Source organism: Nannospalax galili, unplaced genomic scaffold, assembly GCF_000622305.1.
Source record: "Nannospalax galili isolate Female #2095 unplaced genomic scaffold, S.galili_v1.0 scaffold452, whole genome shotgun sequence".
In the NCBI taxonomy this organism is placed as follows: Eukaryota; Metazoa; Chordata; class Mammalia; order Rodentia; family Spalacidae; genus Nannospalax; species Nannospalax galili.
Window position 1 is genome coordinate 2448660 of NW_008333659.1, and position 21514 is coordinate 2470173.

Genomic DNA, 21514 nt, shown 5'->3' on the forward strand with positions numbered 1-21514 from the left:
TGAAAATAATAAAGCTCTAAATATTTATAAAGTATTAAAAATAAACATAAATAACCTACATAAATATCCCTAATGAATTATATTTCCTCTTCTACTTTTAATAGAATATGAATCTAACTCAGGCTGTTACTCCTTTGAGAATCATTTTTATAAATAATATTAGAAGGGCAAAGGAAATATAGTTCCTTAGAGTAAATACCAGAACACCCTGGGCTAGGTTGTAGCTCAGTGGTAGAAAACGTCTACCGTGTGTGAGGCCCTGTTTTTAATGTACAGGGAAAAAGACAAACAAAATTTAATGGTTCTTTAATGAGAGCCTAATTATAACTTAGGTAACAGACAAAATAATAAAATCAGCTGTCCAGTCACAAGTACTTAAACAAGACTTTTTTTTGTAATGCTAACCATCGACGAATGATGTCAGAATGTCTTCAAGTGTTGCCCCCTGAACTTACTACTTATTTCAGATTCTGTGCATGATGATGAAGTACCTAGAGTCAAAAGACTGGAATTAAATTCAAGCCTTTGCTCTTAACATATCTCTATGTAAATGGACTCTCTTCTCCTGACTCGAAGCTACCTAAAAACCTCCAGGTGAATCTCGAGCAAATGTTCTGAAACTGTATACAGTAGCAGCACCAACTGGCCACACTTTCCAATATCGCCTTGGTCACTGTCATCACGCCATACTGGCCTCTTTTCCCTCTCCTCTAAATAGTGTCACTTCATAGGCTGACCTCAAGTGGCTCTGGCTCACTGCTTACCCCAATCCTTTCTCATCTTTCTCATTAGTTCTCTCCATCTTCTTACTGTTCATGAGCAGTTTCTCCTCACTTCAATTCCATTTTTCCATTCTCCCTTTCTAGAAATGGATGACAAATTAAATTTCCCTTATAAATATAATGGCAGGAAAACAGTGCCCAACCTCACAGCTTCAGAATCTAACACAGTCCCAATTGTGTTTAAGCACTTGATCAGTGTTATTAAATCCTAGTTCCCTGCTTCTTTGCATGAATGCAAATTTCAAATTCCTCAGGGAAGATGGAGACATAAAACAGCTCTCCAAGGTATTTGGAAAAAGAAACCCTCATCCTTGTTTGTCTTGGAGGTAAAGATAGAACACTTTTATCCAACTGGAAGGACAGTCCATCTAGATGTTATAATCTAAATGTCGCCAGAATTCTCATAATTAAATGTGAAGATTCCTACCCTGTTGTGACAATCTCAAAAATAACCAAGTCTGAAAAGGTGAGAAATACCATTTTGTCAAAGAAAGTATTACATACAAAGAAAAAACATGGCTCCCACTAAAATGAGTAGTGAATATCTAAAGGCTGCAAATACAGTAGATGGGAAAAAAAATGTAAAATTTAGCATTGCTTTATAACTGTGCAATGATTGTCCACTTTGAAGTTTGTGAGATCCTGTCATGTTTGATCAGATTAAGTAATTAAGTTTTAAATAATAGATTCATTATTCCTGGGACACTTTTTGTTTTATTTTGTGTTTTTGATAGGTTGTTTCTTGTATTTTTCTTTCGTTTTTTGAGACAAGTTTCCCTATACAACTCAGTCTGGACAGAGCCATAAAGTCCCCCTACCTATGAAGTTTCCTCATGCAAAGAGGGCAATGAACACAGAAGGCCACAACTGGTCAAAATGTAGAGACTAAGACTGCAGAATGCATGTCCCTGGATAGGATTCATATTAGACATCACCCACTCAGGGCTCAGGGACCATTATGGAAGAAGTGGAATGATTGTAAGAGCCAGGGGTGGTTCATTACATAAAGAAACAGAATCCTCCAGGCTTCTGGGAACTTGTTCATATGACTTACAGCAGTGGTGACAGCATGCACAAGACCCATGAGAACTCAATCAGACAAAAACCAACAAAGAGTTGGGGAAACCTGAAGGTGGTCCCAACCTTGGCTGTGGAACTATTGGCAGCTGATCACTGCTGAGCTAGGGAGGGTCAATCTTTAAGGGAGTGACGCTAGGTAGGCTGACCAAGCTTCAGTGAATGAACTCATACCAAAGGACAGCTGCATATACAAATTTGACTGCAGAGACCTTAATATATATGACAGAATGCATGAAAACCTGTGGGAAGGCTATGGGGGTACAGATAGGTGTCTAAATACGATTAATATATATTGTATGAAATGTACAAAAATTCAGTAAAAATATACATCGGGGGGAAAAAAAAAACCTCACCTCAGCTTCCTCAGAATTATATATGTGTACCAACTCCCCAGAAATTTCTTGTGTCTTTTAAAACTTAAAAGTTTTCTATTATTATTAATGCATGTTACAACTTTAAATTAAATATGCATCCCTTCAAATAGGAGATATTCTTTATATTTTTAGGAGCAGTATTTCATGCTGCATTGTAGCATAGAATTAGTAGCACTCATACTTAAATATATTATTCAAAACAAAAAAACTAAACAGTTTAATTCTAAAACATAATCAATTTTGACTTGATTAAAATTTTCTGAAAGCTTATTCTCATTGGATTATATTAAAGTAGGTAGGACACAGGAGCACATATCTGTAATTCAGAAATAGGAAGGTAAAAACAAGAGGATCCCAAGCTTGAGGCCATCCTGGGCTACATAGAGAATTACCACTCAGCCTAGGCTATATAGAAAGTTCCCGGCCATCTTGGACTTCATAACAAGACCCTGTCTCAACAAACAAACAAGAAATAATTTGAGGAACCACCTTATTTGCACTTAGTATGCATGATTATGTCTCTGTTCTAAATCTCTCTTTTCCAATAATTGTATACCATATATGCATACATATATACATTTAAGATTATTTTTGCTAAGCATTTACATGACTTTAGACATACATAGACACTACTGATGGGCCATGACACAATAGTAATGGAGACATTACTGACTAAAACTCAAAGATGTATTATGTTTAGAAGACAATATTAACATTTTACAATTCTGTACTATGAACTTTGCCTTATAAACTTTTCTTCTTTTATTGACATTGTGAATTTTGAGACTCACAGCTATGTTGAGTCTTTGGGCTCTGCATCCTTTCCCTTGAGTGCTTAGTCGCATCTGTGGATTCTACAATCACCTAGATGAAAAAATCTTCTATGACTGAGCCACAGTCTGGCCTCACATGCAGGAGCTGGACACTGAGTTTTCATTAGGCAGAGACTTCCCAAGCAGCACCCATTCTTCTCTATGTTTCTCATTGCTTCCTGAAATCTCTATTGCTACATACTCCAACAACACTCATTAACAGCTGAGTAAAATGAAAAGAATAAAAGCACGAATTAACTAATTAATTCTTTAGAAAATAAGTTTGCCTTTCGTTCAAGACATCTTCCTCACCATCTGTGAAAACTATTTTCCTGTTTCTGGAATTATTGAAAGCCTGAAAAATACTAACAAATCTGACCTGGTTTTTATAAAACTTATTTTGTTTCAAATTGACAATGATTATGTCTATTTCTGGAGCATAATGTCATGCTTCCCTAAAATCATGTATGGAATGGTCAGATCGGGCTAGCTAATTAGCATAGCCCTCACCTCCTTATCACTTCTCTGGGAAGAGAACATTCAAAATCTATCCTCTTAGCAATTTTGAAATACACAACACCTTCCTGTTGACTATCCACTGTGCTGTGTAACAGAGCACAAGAATCTATTCCTCCTGCTACCAAAGGCTGAGCTTTGGGAGACAGTTGAGGAAAGACGAATGAGAAGCTGACTCCAGCTGTCATGATCCATTCTGCTAAGTTCATCATTTATGAATTCTTTATTTTGTCTACTTGAGGTACGTTGGCACACCTAGGTTTTCTGGTATATCGTTATTACTTAGACTATAGATTAACTGAAAGGCGTTAGAAGTCTTGTTTCTGGTGAATGTCTTCAACATTGGAAAGCATCTTAGAAACACATGGATCACTCGTCCATGAAGTTGTTTAACAAGCATTTTGTGAGACAACACTGATTATATCTTGCAAAATATTAATGTATTTCTTATACTGCTTGCCATATATGGGGGAGACATAAAGATGGATATCATGACACAAAATTTAGCTGATCATTATCAAAGTGAATTTTCCTATTTACTCATTTGGTTTCATAGTTTTAACTTTTGGAAGTTTGAATGTATTTTTGAGGGTTTTTTGTAATTGCAATTTTAACTAGCTTAGACAAATCAGTTTTAGTCTTGACATTTGTGATAATACTTGTAGGACTGACATGTAGGAATTATAATACAAAACTCAGAGTATTTCGTAAAATAAAGGGTGAGGTTTAATGATGTTTTGCTTAACCCAAATCAGTACTTTTTTGAGGATTTTTAAAAGAGCTATCATTGAGACAGGACTGGAATTCTCAAGAATCCAAACATCCCAAAGTTCTTTGTCAAGAAAAGGGCGGAATGATTCACTAAATCCAAAAATAAACATGTGTTTGTAAAAAAAAAAATGAAAATGAAATATCATAACTTGTTTCTGTATTTAATATAGCCAATAATATGGCATGCATCTTACCATACTACTTTCTACATAAATATACCACTCTACAAGATGCTATTTCTAAGTTTAAAAAGCTATAGAGCCTAAATAACTATTACATAATATACCAGCAACCTCCAGGCACCTGTCTTCCCAACAGTCAAAGTCACAGTGAAAAATGAATGACTGAAATATTTTGCTGTTGAGTCCAGAGGGAGCTCCTGGATCCTCCACGGTACTCCAGGTAAATACCAACAGCTGATTGATGTTGGTGCATGTGATAAGACACATGGATCAATCTCTCTTTGCAGAAAGTTAAGTGCACAATAGTGTTCAGCCACGTCATACCGCTACCGTGACTCAGTGCCTGACACAGGCCCTGACTTTTGAGGAGACCTAGGTAAAGGTTGCCTGAATGAATAATGCAATCTGTTTCTGAACATTCATACAGCACAGCAGCATGGCCCTCATAGTCAGTGGACAACCTCAAATTATTGCAAAAATTCTGCAATTGAATCTTCCTAATCTTCTTTTTAGAATTGTGGCCTTTTTAAGTTTCCCTCCACTAAAATTCTAATCTAGCCTCATTCTTGGCTTAGAGAAAAGGATGCCTGCTTTCTCAAATATTTACTTTATTTTTTTGTCTTTTTGAGACAGGGTCTCCCTGTAGCTCCACCTGTCCTGGAACTCACTATGTAGACCAGGCTGGCCTTGAACTCACAGAGATCTGCTTGTCTCTACCTCCTGAGTGCTGGGATTAAAGGGGTGCACCACCATGCCCAGCTAATATTTACATTTTTATGTAATATGCATTTACCTGAAGAGCATGTCTTACTTAGAAATGGGAACTAAAATGATAATTCATCATTTTATTTCATAATTAAGTATAAGGACATATACATTTATTGAGCCTCATAAAGTATTAAAGCCAATGTGAAATTTATAACGTTATCAAAAAGTTGAATCATATCTGAAAATAGACCAAAGTAATGAGAAATACATAGGACTACTAAAGGGTAAGAAAAGCATCTTAGCTGAGAAGCAGAACTTTGCAGAACATGAGGTAAATGCTTGTGTGTGTGTGTGTGTGTGTGTGTGTGTGTGTGTGTGTAGGTCAGGGGACAAATTTTCAGATTTGGTTCTCACTTCTACCACAGGTTCTGGGAAAGGAGCTCAGGTTGTCAGGTTTCTTCGCAGCGTTTTTACCCACTGAGCAATCTGACTGGCCCAGGAATAATTTTTTTTTTTATCTTTACATAGTTCTATGTCTGATAATAACTCTCAGATACAGAATGTAAATACGGCCAGCACCTTTTCCCTATACCAGGCAGTGCTCCATTCACTCTTTCAATTTGGCCATCTCCACTTTTTCAACAGTTGAAGGACATATACATGTTTTCAGATTTGATCTTAATCTTGATAATAGAATAGTTCTTGGTACCATAGTTGATATTGCCTTATAATATGTAATGACAATTTCCCATTGAATCACAATGATAAAGCAATTAAGGCAGGAAATTAGAGATAACTGTGGCAACTTGAGAAATTAAGAGATAACTGTGGTAACTTGAGAAAGTCAATCAATGCTATGGTATGTGTTGGAAGAACACCTATGGGTTTTGGGGGATGGGGTATATTTTTGGAAGAGATTGTTTTGGGTTGTTTTGTTTGATTGTTTTGCTTCTGCAGTGTTGGAGACGGAACCTAGTTTGTTTTTTGTTTTGTTTTGCTTTTTGCTTTTTTTGTTTTTGTTTTTCACATACTAGGCCAAGATTCTAGCAGTCTATTGCATCCCAGGACTCCCTTTTCAATTTTTTTTTTTTTTAATTTGTATGTAGAGTCTTGGGCAAACTAGCCTTAAACTTACTCTGTAGCCCAGGCAGGATTTGAACTCAAGATCTTCTGACCCCAGCCACTCAAGTAACTGTGATTATAGGACTGTGCCACCATGCCTGTCAAATAAGAATGATTTTGACAAGAAAGGATTCATATGGAAAGAATAAAGATAAATATTACTGACCTAATGTCAATTGTCTTATATCTCCTTGCTGTAAAACTATAATTGCTTGATATACATAGTTATTTGGATATATTTTAAAATGATATGTGAACGAACAATTTATTGTTAATTTTGAATTCTAATATTTCTAAGCATTCGCCTTGACCATCCAGCACATAGATTCACTATTACAAGTATATTTAAATTGTGGTTGGAGAAAAGGCTCAGTGGTTAAGAGAAATTACTGCTCTTGCAGAGGACTGGAGTTTGATTCCCAGCACCTTCATGGTGGTTCAAAACCATGTATAACTCAGTTCTAATGCATCTGATGCCGTCTTCTGCTTCGAAGCACCAGATATGCATGCAGTTCGCATGTAGACATGCACACAAAACATTCATAAATGTAAAATAAAAATAAATCTTTCTAAAAAATCAGAGCATCTCTAAATTGAATAAAACTGAGCATTATTCATCTTTTTTATTTTAAAGAAAGATTTTCATAATTCAGTAAGTCTATCACCATAATAAGCAACTTTTTCCAATGTCCTTTTTGTATTTTTAATTGCTTTTTTGCAATTTTCATACACATAATTTGATGGTCTTTAGATCCCCTCCACATCCCCATATCCTCTTATTACCCTCTGCCCATTTAATGTACCCTATTATAGATATATGCGTGTGTGTGTGTGTGTGTGTGGCCTATAGAGTCTAATCTGTGTCTCCAAATGTCTTTTGATGTGGGGCCATCCATTGGAGCCTGGTTAACCAATAAACAACTTTCTAATAAAATATTACACAGGCAAATGATTTGAAATAAGAAATGATAATTTTATTAATCAAGGTATAAAAAAATAAGATAGACAGTGGAGTTCGTAGAGTGCCTACTTTGCAAGCATGAGGACATGAGTTCAGTCCCTATCACCTGTGCAAAACACCCGGGTACCAATTACACTTGTAGTTGCTACACTGAGAGGTAAAGACAGAAGGACTGCTAGGTCTTGCTGGCCAGGCATTCTAAACAAATTAGCATAAATTAGCGAGCTCCTGGTTCAGGGAGAGAAGCTTAGTCCCAAGCTGGAAGTTTGAGGAGGGGGATCAGGGGTATCAGTCAGAAAACTGCCTGCTGTGCAAGCATCTAGACTGGGGTTTAAGTTCCCAGAACCCATGAAAAGCTGAGTGTGGCTTCTGTAACTCCAGTGCTGGGGGGCTGGGCGTGGGGGAAGTAAGCAAAGACAAGCAAACTCTCAGGAGCACATTAGCCAGTCACTCTTGCCAGTCAGTGAGCTCCAGGTTCAGTAAGAGATCCTGTCTCAAAACATAAAGTAAGCCGGGAATGGAGGTTGCATGGCTTTAATCACAGCAGAGGCTGGCAGATCTCTGTGAGACAGAAGCCAGCTTGGTCTACCTAGCAAGTGCTGGGCTTCAGAGACCCTGTGTCAAAAGGACAGAATAAATAATATAAGTAAATAATAAATAATAAATAAATAAAATTAAGGTGGACAGTGATAAAGGGCACCTGATATTGATCTCTGGCGTCCACAGGCACGTACATGCATGCGTGAGGCACTAGGCTCAACGCAGTACCCAAAAGTGAGGTGGGGATTCATGTCTCCAGTTGAAGGTAAGAAAGATATACCCTCGCATGTTCCGTAGTAGAATCTTTACACAGGCAAGCACAAACCTACACTAAAGTTGCTTTACGCAGAGGAGATGAGATCAGAACCTGAGATCCTGCTGCATCTTAGACTCTTGAATTACATCAACCATTTCTCTTCATCAGGATTCAGTATGACAAACATGGCACAGCTGAGCTCAGGTAAGTAGACGTACATTGATCATAGTAAAGTTTCTGTGGAGGCAAGCTACTTCATAGGTTAGCACTGAAACAGCATGCATGGTCCATGTTGTAAAGTAAGCCCACTAAGATTAGCAATAAATAAGTCCTGGCAAGATGATTCAGCGGGTAAGAACACTTGCCAACTGACCGAGTTCAATCTCCAAACCCCACATGATGGAAGGAGAGAACGGACTCCTGAAAGTTGTCCTATAACTTGAGTACACACAACCATGACACACACACACATGAGCCTTCTCACATGAACATGCACACACACAATGAATAAATAAATAAATAATAATATAATGTTAGCATCCATTTATATTGACATTATCAAATGCCTGCAAACAATGAGGATCTCAGTTTCCCTATGCACAAAATCACACAGGGGGATTATAGTAAGAAAGAAAGTATTATTTTTTAGTACAGTATAGATTACAATATAATTGGCTTTCTATGGAACACATGCACAATGGAACAGTTAATATGTTTTCTGTGCTCAGAGAAACTGATAGAAGTGGGGGAATATTGCTAGAAAAGCTTGGAGTCATCTGAAATATTCCTGTTTTTGTTATTTCAGTAACAACCCAACATTAACAAGTATAACAAAACTCATTGTACCCTGAGCTTCAAGGCAGTAGTCTAACTCAGTCCCCCCACATAGCTTTATTATTAGATGCATTACAAAGCCTTGGATGACACAATCCCTTGCATGTACATTTTAAAGTTGTTTTTCCAAAGGCGGTGGGAAAAAAAGCTTTGTGATATTTTATCCTCTAAAATAGTTTTCCACTTTACCAGATTATGGAGGGGGGGGAGGGGAAGGGGAGGAATCCAACAGTTAGATTTTGGCATAAATCTTTCAGAATCTTTACACGGTAAGGGGTTTTTCTTCTGCTAGAAAATAATAGTCACTTTCTCAGACTGAAGTTTTCCTTATCACAGAGTAGATGGAATGGGGCTAAATGAAGTCTCTGAGAGCTGGAGAAAACATACAGACCATAAGATATTATAACAACAGCCTGATCAACATCATATTTAAGAAAGTGTTTTTGAAGAAATGAAGCTGTTTCTACCAGTTCCAGGCACAGCATGTCTTATGACTGTTCCGTTACTTGTCATGGATATATGTGAGCAGTGGGGCCAAGGGAAGATGTAAGTAAAGATGACTATGGATCTTTGACTATTTTCAATAAATCATAAAAAGCATCAACCCCTTCTATTTGTCACTTAAGTTGGAAAAGTGGGCACTGCCCTGAATCTCCTAATCCAAGCAGAAGAGGTAAGCTACCTGATTTATAGAACATGTATTATTTATTTCTATTCTCTTGAAACATCCTCCTAGGTGGTTGAATACTATTTACCCTACTTCAGGAGGGAAAACTTGCTTCTTGTATCTAATAATAGCTTAAACTCTAGAAAAACTTCATTTTGTAGAAGTCATCCTTAATTTTTTTTAAATTTATTTTTATTTTATGTGTGTGCATGTTTTGCCTGCATGTAGGTAAGTGCATCCATGTTGTGCAATACCCATGTCGTGCAATACCCGCGGAGGTCAGAAGAGGCTGTTGGATCCCCTGGGACTGGAGTTACGGACAGTTGTTAGCTACCATGTGGGTGATGGGATTCGAACCAGGGTCTCCTGCAAGAACAACCAGTGTTCTTAACCACTGAGCCACCTTTCCAGCCCCTATCCTGAATTTCTTAAACTACAGAGGTAACTGAGCACTACATATCTGAAGTGTATCAATCTGCCACACTTTGTCAAATAGAAATGTTTTAGTCAAATATAATTATATCAAATATAGTATAATGTGTTGTTATCACTTTTATTCATTCACTTATTTGCTGATTGATAAACATAAATAATATAAAACTATTAAAACTACCATCATCCTGGTTACTCAATAATTAGAAATAAAGTTCATCATGAAATTATGTGAATTTACTTTTTCATGCATCCGAAATATGTTGAATATTTTTCGTGAAGGTACCAAAGTGGCCAAATCAAGGTAAAAAAGAAATTCTCTCCTACTACTTTGTGAAGCATCTGCTGAGCAAGTAATAAGACCTTCGTAAGCATTTTGTCTTCAGTTTTGTCATGACTGCTAAGAAAAGCAAAGCTACAGTCAATCAGCCTTTCGAATCTGTTTCCCTTCACGTTTGTCTTGATTTCAAGACCCCCTGACTAGGTGTGCCTACTTAGTATCTGTTTTTACATTGCTTTATTGAAACAAATTGCATCAAATTCCATTTGTCTTTCCATTTTATATGCTAAGAACTGTGCACAGTGCTGCAAAGATATTCATGAATAAACTCACTATCTTTAGACTAGTATGTGAACATACAAAAGGATCAATCAGCCCACAGATAATCAAAAGCTTTTTGCTCAGGTAATAATGCTGAGATGCTAAGGCAGCTTCAGAACTATGAGCCTCATTAATACGTTATCAAATTTCCAAGGACTCATTCATGTGATTTCCCCTACAATACGATTGCTGGAATTTGAACAAATTCTTGGTCTCATTCCTAGCCCAATTTCCTTTTTAAAAGTTCTGGGCAATCACTCTGGCTTCACACTCCCATCTCTCCTGTACATAGTTTATGCTAATTTGCATGGCAATGGTTTGTAACTTACATGTAAGTTCTTTTTGTTTTGACATGTTCTTAGAAGACCAAGCTTGTAACAGATGCTTAACACATATGTTTATTCACCAAGCTAACTGTAAAATTTAAACGTTTCCTAGGAAGTAATCAAATAATTCTCCACAATACAGATTTCTACCAACTATAGTCTCTTGAGGTTTTTGAAAATATTACTTGTAGGATAAAATCATATGGGAAAATTAAATAAAACTCCTAGCTTTCAGAGCCTGATTGTCATTTTGTATATTTTCCACCTTAGTGTTTTTATACGGGTGTATCTTCAAAAGAGATTTCATACTGGTTGCGAAAACTTCATAGAGAGGAAAAAAGATTTCCATTCAAATAACTTTTGGTAATTTTGTGATTACTCAATAACAAAAATCAAAGCAAATAACAGTTTATTGATAGTATAGACATACACACACATATGTGCATACACACACACACACACACACACACACACACAAGAAAGCATGTCAACAAAATTTCTTTATGTCTGGCTCTTGCACATATAAATCTATGAAGTGTTTGCAAGAAAAATGTCTGTCGTGCTGGTAATGACACACAAACAAAAGGTTTTCCTTCTTACATTTTCCTTATTTCATCTGCTCTCACAGATGAGACTATAGAGTGAAATAGTTAACTTTCCATCACTCTCACTTACAAATGGTCTTAAGTGCTTGCCTTGGATTTTTAGCACTATCAGCCACCAAACTATAGATTGTGTTGTATAATTCCTCAATGGACAGAGCATCTTTATGCACTGTACTCTTACTGCCTATAAAAATTTGATGAGTAGATAGTACTTATATGATGTGATCTATTAAAACATCTGACAAAATAAATTTGCTTTCCCCCTATTTAATTCATTAATTCCTGCCCCAGCTAATGGGCTACAGGTCAAAAAATCCCCAGACCACTCAATCACCTGTTAAAAGCCATCAGTCTCTCTTTAAGCACTGCAAACAAGATAAATGCTATGAAATGTTTCATTTTTGTGCTCAAAAGTCCAAGCATGTATTTGATGATAATAAATTAAATCGTCATGGCCTCATGTTATCCAATATAACAAAATGTCATAGATATTGTGGACATATTTATCTCAGTGAAACAGTGATACATATAAAACAATAGCTCATATCTCTTGGCAATGATATTTATTATTATTATTAATAACATCCAACAATGATCTATATTAACATATTTCAAAATTGTCATCACCTGAAATGTAGAAATCATTTTTGTATGCCTGATATGTCTATACTGTCTGGTCAAGCTTATACCCACTGAAGCAGTTTAATATGAAAATCTTTTCTTTTATATTTGGGAGATTGGGTTTTATCATGGATATATTGTGTATGGTGAGGATGAGATCTTACTCCTTAAACAATTAGGACCTTGTTCCCTAAACTTTAAACATGTATCTCTTCTTCAAAATTCTTTGAATATATCATACTTTGTCTTCTCAGAATCAGCAATTAATACTTGCTTCCTATGTAAATTGTTATATCTTCTGAAGATCTTAACCCTAACAGCCACTCTTCTGTATCTGAAATTATCTAAGCTATAAAACAAAGACTCGTCCAGTGATGCTACAGCTATATATTAACACAAAGAAGCTTACCAACCCACTTCTTTTATTAAATAAAATGTCTGTATTAACAGCCTAGGAAGCCAAGGCAAATAGGAGATCCATTCTTCTCCACAGCAAATTAATTCTACTGGAATAATCGTACTACGTAAGATTAATATGACAAAGTGAAATTCTTCATAAATGTAATAACCCACAAGTTGCTCAAAGTAACTAATGCAAGTCAGCTCTATGTCTGATCCTTGTTTTCTGTCATAAGTGGACTCTAGTTTTAAGAAATTGAATTTGAAAAATACCTAACTCATCATGCAAAGACTATTCAGAGTCATTGGGCCAGCAAGATAAGTGGATAAAGGCACTTGCCATCAAGCCTGACAACCCAAGTTTGATCCTTATGATGGAAGGAGAGCATCAACACCTGCTAGTTATTCTCTGATCTCTGACCCATACACACAAAAGAAAGAAAGAAAGAGGAAGAGGAGGAAGAGGAGAAGGAGGAGGGGAAAGAAGAAAGGAGGGAGGGAGGGAAACAAAAATTTTAAAAGACTACTCGGGATCTTCATATTACTTAGCAATTATAAGTTGCATAAGTCACCAGTCTTATTTCTATTCAAAATTTATGTTCCTCAGCATCCTTACAAGATTTCATAATGTGACTGAAAGTTCCCAGAAAGAAGCCCCACTTTTCAATGAACCTTCTACAGGGCTGATTAAAAGACTGCAGTTTCGATGATTGTAGATAGGTTGGAATACTGTGGGTCCAGTCCCGAATTAAAATATATCCTGGGCTATCTTTATCCTCTTAATAGCCATTCTTTGCTACTCCTGCATATGACTTAGCATCCTTATAACTATTATGTAAATTCCTTGGAATGCGTAAACAGACCACTGACTTCTACCACCCAAAGGCTGAAAATGTCATCAGACAGCATCCAAGACTCATAGAAGAGGTTTTCTTGCTTTGATGTAATCTGTCTACATAATGTCGCTATGAATGCACTTGAGAAGTATGATTTATGACTTTCTTTGTTCTGTTATAAAAACTCGAAGAAATTGCAACCACTTTAGAATATTGAATTGGAGGTAACCTGAATCTGTTCTAAGGGGCCATCATTACTCATATATGACTCCAGAATAAACTGTCTCTTACTCCTTTGGGGAGAGAGCAGTGTTTTTGAGTCAATAATAACAGGGGTACTTAATTTCTACTGAAGGATGAATGTGGTAGTTGAAAACAAATACCACTTCAATTGAACAGCTTGGAAAAAATGGGTCTAGGCAGAAGTAAGCAGGACACTCACAAGTTCTAAGAAGTTTCCCAAATGACCTGAAAATTAGACATTGTTTCCAGATGCTGCTAAGAAGATGGTGCTTGCAAAAAAAAAAGAAAAAAGCAGAACTGAGTCCACAGGATGGTGAGCAAGATTTGAACTGCACTCCAATGCAGCAGAAAGCTCTTTGAAAGATATTGAGCAAAGAAATGTAAACATGACATTGTATAATTGTTTAAAAAATTGTACATGGAATTGTGAAATTGATGCTCCTTCACAAACTGTGTAATTACCTAAACCAATGATGCCTCTACGAGCCTCATATCAAGCTCAGAACATTTATTGTAGTCACCTTTCAAGCTCAGCTTATGAGTTTCTTTTTGCCTAGACAACCACTTCCTGTGTAAGGTTTGCTTTGCTAGGCAGTCAACCACATTCCTGCTGGTGTTCATTCAGTGTCTGGTAAATGATGCAGGTAAGCATTCCTTACCACATGTTATATTCTTCAAACATTTTTATTTCATTGAACAAATAAATGACAATGGGGCAATTAACTCAAAAAGTTTAGAAAAATTCAATTTTAATAATTTATGATCAAATACTTCCCAATTCTTCCAGAGCTGCTGAGCCCCTCGTCAATTTTAGATCCTATTAAATGTTTTAAATTTTTTGCCAACCTCATGAGTTAATATTGGGTTTCACAGTTACTGTTGAGATTGGTATTGTTATTTAATTTCTGTGCCAGCTATCGAGATTAAACATGTTTTCACATGCTTGGCCACTAAAATGACTTATAAAAATGGATTGTTTTTTACTTCACTGAATCATTTCTATGGCTCTGTCATCTCTTTTTTTCTTGGAACATCTTTGAACACCAGAGAAATGAACCCTTTGCCTATCACAAGAAACCAAGGATTTTCTCCAAACAAATCACTTTCTTTGATATTTATCAAGTTATCTTTTTTCATAGAGATTTCAATTTTTCAACATAATAAAACTATCACAAGAAAGTTCCTAGAGTTTTCTAAAGAGCACACAGGGAGTGGAGTCCACCAACAAGGAAGTCATAAACATTTATCAGCATTTGAATACAGGCCAGTGGCTCTCTTTAGGTGTCATTTCAGTCCAGGGCTCAACCACAGCCTTGGCCTGAAGATTTTCCTTTTCTCCAGGAATATGACTCTTTGACCAATTTCCTATTTACTCTTAGTCTCCTCTGCTGCAGCCTGCTCTGCTGGCAGTAATGCTTGTGTGATAGGAAACTGAAGAGGAAGCCAATCTTTCACTGATGAGTTTTTTTAAATGATTATTTTGTAAAAGAAATTCAAATGACTTTTACTTCTATACAGTCACCCAAACACTGGCTATTCCTTGCCCTGTGTGACTTTCACCAGTGTGTCTTTTAGCAAATAAATTCATTCTGCTTCCTAACTTTAATTCTCACATGTCCTGATTTTCTTTTAACCATGCAAGATATCTTAGTTCATTAACTGAGATGAAAAAAAAAAAAAAAAAAAACAGTGACCAAAACAAAATAAAACACAATGAACTGAATTCATCTTACATTGATACAGGGAAAAAACAGCATTCCCATTCAGGGCTCTTAGTCTCATTCATAAAATAACTTAAGAACAGACTCAAAAGGAAGCTTTAAGACAATTGTATTAGAATTTAAGGAAAAATCCTTAGGGCAGGCAATCTGTGAATCTTCAGCAATAGCCTTGAACAGAATGGAGGGGAGAAGGAAATACGTCATAAAGCCATGCCTGTTGAGAGCTGGCATGGATGTCAGACAGGTGGCAGACTAGCAGCCACATGGTAGGGAAAGAAGAGAATTTTGGAAAAGTAAAGAAACCCAAGATGTTGGGGCAGCCCAGAGCATTAGGTAAAGTATCCTGAGAAAAGAGATAGAAGAAATCGGGAGGAGGTTATGCTTTCCAGAAGAATTCAGAAAAGCAGGCAAGTTTATGAAGAGGTAATCTCTGTGGTTGGAAGGGGGGATGCTCCCTGGAGGAAAAGCTCACAGTCCATTATGCATTATGTATTCCACCCATCTCTTTAGCATGACTTAAGATGAACCAGCCTTCTGTGACCAGGTGACTGACCTGTCAAACTGGAAGTTAAGGGTCCACTCAGGGCAGAGATCCTTATCCTATTGACCAGATTTGTGTTAAGGGCTTTTTTGCTACTATAACACTATTTCCTGAAGGCAAATTTTCTTTTTTTATTAGCACATTTTAAACAATTAATTAATATATTCATTAATTTATTTATTGTGTGTTCTAGTTTGCCTTCAATTGGTATGACAAAACACTCTGATCAATACCAACTTGGGGGAGGAAAGGGTTTATTTTATCTTACATCTCCCAGGGGTCACAGTTCATCACTGAAGGAGCCCAAGGTAGGATAGAATCTCAGGGCAGAAACCTGAGGGCAGGAGCTAGAGCACAGGTCATGGAAAAATGCTGCTTACTGGCTTGATCCCCTCACCCTGCTTTCTTATACAATATAGAACAACCTGCCCAGGGGTGGAACTGCCCACAGTGGGCTGGGCCCTCCCACATCACTGAACAATCAAGAAAATACCCCACAAACAGCCACAGGCCAGTCCAATGGTGATAATTCCCAATCGAGGCTCCCTCTATCCAGGTGTGTCAGGATGACAACTAAAGCTATCCAGCACAGTGTATATATGTGTGTATATGTATTTGTGTGTGTATGTTTGTGTGTTTGTACATGTATGTGCCATGACATGTGTGTGGAGGTTAAAGAACAACCTGAAGGAGTCAGTTCTCTCTTTCCACAATGTGGGTTCAGAGGATAAAATTCAGGCTCTCAAGTTTGGTGGCAAGTGTCTTTACCTGTTGTTCCATCTCATGGGCACCATAGTTGAATTTTTATGAAGCATGCCAGGATTTAATGAGAGGAGGGGGTAGAGCTCAGCATATAGCACTCACTTAATATGCAGGAAGTTCTGGGTTTGATCATCAGTACCACTCTCCACAAAAGTTAAATGCCTCTTTGAAAGTAAAAAGACATATTTTCCAGGAAAAAAATAATCTTGCTAGACTCAAGCATTTGGCTTCAATCATGAATGTGAAGATGGTTTTTAACTTGAGTTTTTCCCAGTGCCTCTGGTTAGCTCTGTCTAACTTTTCCCCCTTTCATTAAATACTTGCCTTACTAGGGAAGACTCCTTTGGCTCTTTTACACAAACCAGGACTCTCTGTAAGAAACTTTGTCTTTATTTTCCGTAGATAACACATTAGAAGCTTATGTCTCGTTAAGACCCACTAAGCATCACTTTTTCCCAAGTAATACACTACTATAAGCCAAACAAACAAACAGAAAACAAGGCTTGTCTTAACTGATCATGTACTTCATTCTATTTGTTATGCCTGGGCAGCCCATAAGTTATAAATAAGTAGAGAGCCATGTCGGATTGACCTTCTCCCTTACCTTAAAAAGTTTTCACTCAGCTTTTTAAAAGATCTGGACTTAACAGGCTCTGCTTCCCAAACAGAGATAAATATGTTCCCTGACAGCCTGACTTTTTCGGAGGCAGCACTCAATTTATCACTCTGCTCCTGGAGCACATTTTCCAAATCCTGACAAAAACACATCCCCGAAGCTTTCAGAGAGAAAATAAACCCTCGTCTCAGGCTCTGTAAATTACCACCAAGTAGAGCCATGAATAAAATGAGAATCAATCCTGATTCATCCTTTCAGAACATCCTAAAAAAAATGGCAGTTCATGCTCCTAAGGCCATTGTTCAGGAAAGCTGAGACTAGAGGAAATGAGGCAGACAACAGCAAAGATATTAAATATTCTTTTTTGTGCCATTTTAAAGAAGAATTCAATTATTGAGTATCTCAGAGTGGAACGGTACAAAGCTGATAGTTCACCACCTGTCCTAAAACTGCTTCCTTCCAATTATGAAAAACTGAGAGGAAGCAAAAGAACGTAACGGCTTGGGACACAAAAGCAGGGACACTGCGGTCAGAAGGGCTTAGTAAAGTGCTCTTAAGAGTTCCTGGGAGTACAGGAAAATGTTTCAACTCTTTTCAAGTCAAAGAGTGCTGACCGGAATGAAAGTTCCAGTCCTTAAGACAAAGATCTAGGCCAAGTGACCTGATGTTCCTTAATGGAGAGTAGAATCCAAACCAGTCCTTGTGGGAGGGAAAGAAAGAACAGCTACAAATGTAGAAAGGAATATCCCACTTTCAATATAACCATTCATTTGCAAATACAAATAATGGTGAATTATACACAAATAAGTCATTATTTGTCCTCAAGGACCACTGTGTACAGATGTAATAAAACTGCATATAGACATGGAACTAATAAGATATATCAAAATGTATCAAACTAGGATAACAGAACTTGATATGGAATGGAGGAAAAACTAAGAAACAAAAGGCTGTTTTCAAGAGAGAGCAAGAATGAAACTGGTCCTGGAAAAGGGGAAAGAGTTTAGACGGAAGAAACTGTGTTGTGAGGAAAGACCACCAAGAAAGAAAACCATTCTTGGCAGAAGAATGAATAGAACACAAAACGGAGGGAAAATAAAAGTTGCCCTCAGTTAGTAGTTAGGTGTACCTGTGGGCTCAGTGGGATGCTATCAAACAGTATCACGCTATCATTGTGCCATGCAGTATCTAAGACAGTTCTACAGATTTAGGCCGAAGAACAGCCTGTAATCCAATATAAAAAAATAGAAAATTGCAATTAAATAAGTCAATCCAAATCATACAACTAGTAAGTGCTGACATCAGGATTTAAAGCAGGCAGTTTTTGGTCACTGTGCTAACAGCTGTGATAAGCAAAGAAATTTTTAATTTGCCTAAATGTCAGGCCAAGATGAATTTAACAGCTTGTTTACAAAGAAAGAGGAAAATCAAAATTTCCTGTGAAGAACTGATAGTAAGAACAGAAAAATCCAAGAATCAAGCAATGAATAGTCTGAGAGTTAAGAAGCCAAAAATGAAGAGTGTAGAAGTTAAAAACACACTTGAGAGGAATTAATGAGCATAAAACTGCCTAGGAGAGGTAGAAATGGAAAAGAAGGGGACAGAGAGTGAACAGGGAAAAATCGATGGACAGAATGTGAGCCAGCTAATCTGCAAACAGGGAGGATCTCGGAAGAGGGGGCATTCCAAGATGACTGATAGCCACACATAGGAGGGAGGGTTGGGAGGGATGTGAAATCCTCAGTTGTGAAGCCATTCGTAAGGGTCGGTGGGATACAGGCAGAGATGTCTAATGGGCACATTAAGTGACTCAGAAGTCTCTCAAAGACAGCATGTTTGATTGGAATTCATTACCTTCACAGAAATAAGAGTGAATGATGAAACTGGAGAGATGGCTCAGTGGGTAAGAATACTGCTGCACAAGCATGAGGACCTGAGTTTGAATTCTCAGAACGCGTGTAAGAAAAAGCTGGGCATAGCAGTCCATGCCTGTAATCCCAACATGCGGTGTGGTGCAGTTGGAGTATGGTACGGGAGGCAAGTGAATCCAAGGATCTCACCGGCTGTCCAATCTAGCCAAAATATGAGCTTTGCATCCTGTCTCAAGAGAATAAGGCCAAGATGGATAGCGATGTCTTCTTCTGGCCTACCCATGCACAGGAGCATGTGCGCACATACCTCCCCATCCACCACCACCACACACACAGAGTAAATGGAAAAACTCCTGTTCAGATCTCTCTCAGTCAATACAGAGCAAAAGCTCCCCTGTTACAAATACCAGAAGTCTGAAGGTAACTCTTAACGTCTCATTTCCTCAAATGCTCATATTCAAACCTTCAAAAGACCTGTCAAGTTGCACTTCATAAATTTCACTACTATTTTTCTTTCTGACTATACTGGACTTTCCTGAAATCCAGGGTAAAGTAATCACTCACCTTTATTGCAACAATGGTTTACTGACCGGCTACCAACTCCCTTTTGGCTGACATAAAATTTAACCTGTACACTGCAGCTAGTGTAATCTCATCAAGCTAATATTACATAGCCACATGCCCCTTAATTCCTCAATCATTGCTGATGTTCTGAGGTTAAAGACCTTGTACCATCTGACTCACGCTTACACTCATGGCTGCCCACTCCAACTAGCATGGGCTTCCCTCAGCTCTCAACTTTGCCTCTAATCACTCTTTACGCACTTCTCTCTCTTCACTTTATAATATATCTAGTTAATGCTGACACATCTTTCAGAGATCAGCTTAGGATCTGTGCCGGATAGCTTGAGTTATCATCCTGACACACCTGGGTAGAAGGAGCCTCAATTGGGGGACTGCCTCCATTGGACTGGCCTGTGGCCATATCTGTGGGGTATTTTCTTGATTGTTCAGTGATGTGGGAGGGCCGAGCCCACTGTGGGCAGTTCCACCCCTGGGCAGGTTGTTCTATATTGTATAAGAAAGCAGGGTGAGAGGATCAAGCCAGTAAGCAGCATTTTTCCATGACCTGTGCTCTAGCTCCTGCCCTCAGGTTCCTGCCCTGAGTTCCTAAGTTGGGCTCCTTTAGTAATGAACTGTCCCCCTGGGGAGGGGAGGGGATGTATCATAAAATAAACCCTTTCCTCCCCAAGTGGGTATTAGTCAGAGTGTTTTGTCATACCAAATGAAAGCAATTAGAACAGGATCACTTCCAAAAAGTCTTCAAACTCTCTGGATCAGATCAGGTAAAGGTACACTGGGACATTCCCAGTATGATTTCCATTTATTTGTTTGGTTATTAGATTTATAATATATCCATTTCAATGCCAATTGTTCATTTTAATCTGCTTCCATCGGGTTCTTGTTTCACTACTGAAATAGCCCTTTTGGGTCAGCAAATCCATTCTTCACCCATCCTGTGGCCAATCCACAGTCATCTTTCTGAATCTCTAATTAGCAACTGGAAAATCTCCACAGCCTTCTGTCCTCAAACACTGTTACTTGGCATCCAGGGAGGGACAGTCTCCTCACCGCTGCACATCTCTAGGCTCCTCTGCTAACAAAAGATAGGTTAAATTGGCTCAGAGAGTAAAACCTCCAGTCATACAATCTTAAGGTATGAGTTTGACTCCTGGAACTTTGTAAATAGCAGGATGTGTTGGCACGCATCTGTAATCCTAGCATTCCTAAAGTGAGATGAGAGGCTGAGACAGATGAGGGGGCCTGAAGGTAATGAGTCAGCCAGCCTGGAATATGCAGCACAGAAGCAGCACAAGAAAGACCTCAAGAAGGTAGACAGTGAGGACCTACTCCTGAAGGCTGTCCTCCAACCTCGACACACAAGCCATGATAAGTGTGCTCTCTCTCTCTCTCTCTCTCTCTCTCTCACACACACACACACACACACACACACACCATGCACGCACACATTTTTAAAAAATCTTTGTTACATTAGTTAATGGATAATTAAAACAAATCACTCACTTAACTGAACCTCATTCTCAGTAGAAGCTGTTTCCATGTATTTACCTTTGTTTTACCACACCTGTCAAGTGGTTTTTATTTGTGACTTTGACTGCTTGAATAAATACTATAATATTCAGGTACTGCAATCCCACCAATGACAAAGAAGGGCAAGGTTGCCAGAAGAGGTAGAGCTACCAAAAGAGTAGTGTGAGGATAATGAGAGGTGAAAATAGAAAGCATTTGATAATCAAGACATTATTAATATATT

General features: G+C 37.8%; 1 protein-coding gene across 6 annotated transcripts in view; it reads right to left on the minus strand.

The window, feature by feature from the left end:
• Positions 1-21514, minus strand: part of Dgkb (diacylglycerol kinase beta) — a 772948-nt gene that overhangs the window by 733969 nt on the left and 17465 nt on the right. Inside the window, exon 1 of one of the 6 annotated variants that reach the window (XM_008828357.3) lies at positions 6361-6411. The exons of the other annotated variants lie outside the window; for them this stretch is intronic. The gene's annotated coding sequence lies outside the window, so the exon portion shown is untranslated. Of the gene's footprint in view, positions 1-6360; positions 6412-21514 lie in introns of those variants that run through there. 6 annotated transcript variants of the gene reach the window in all.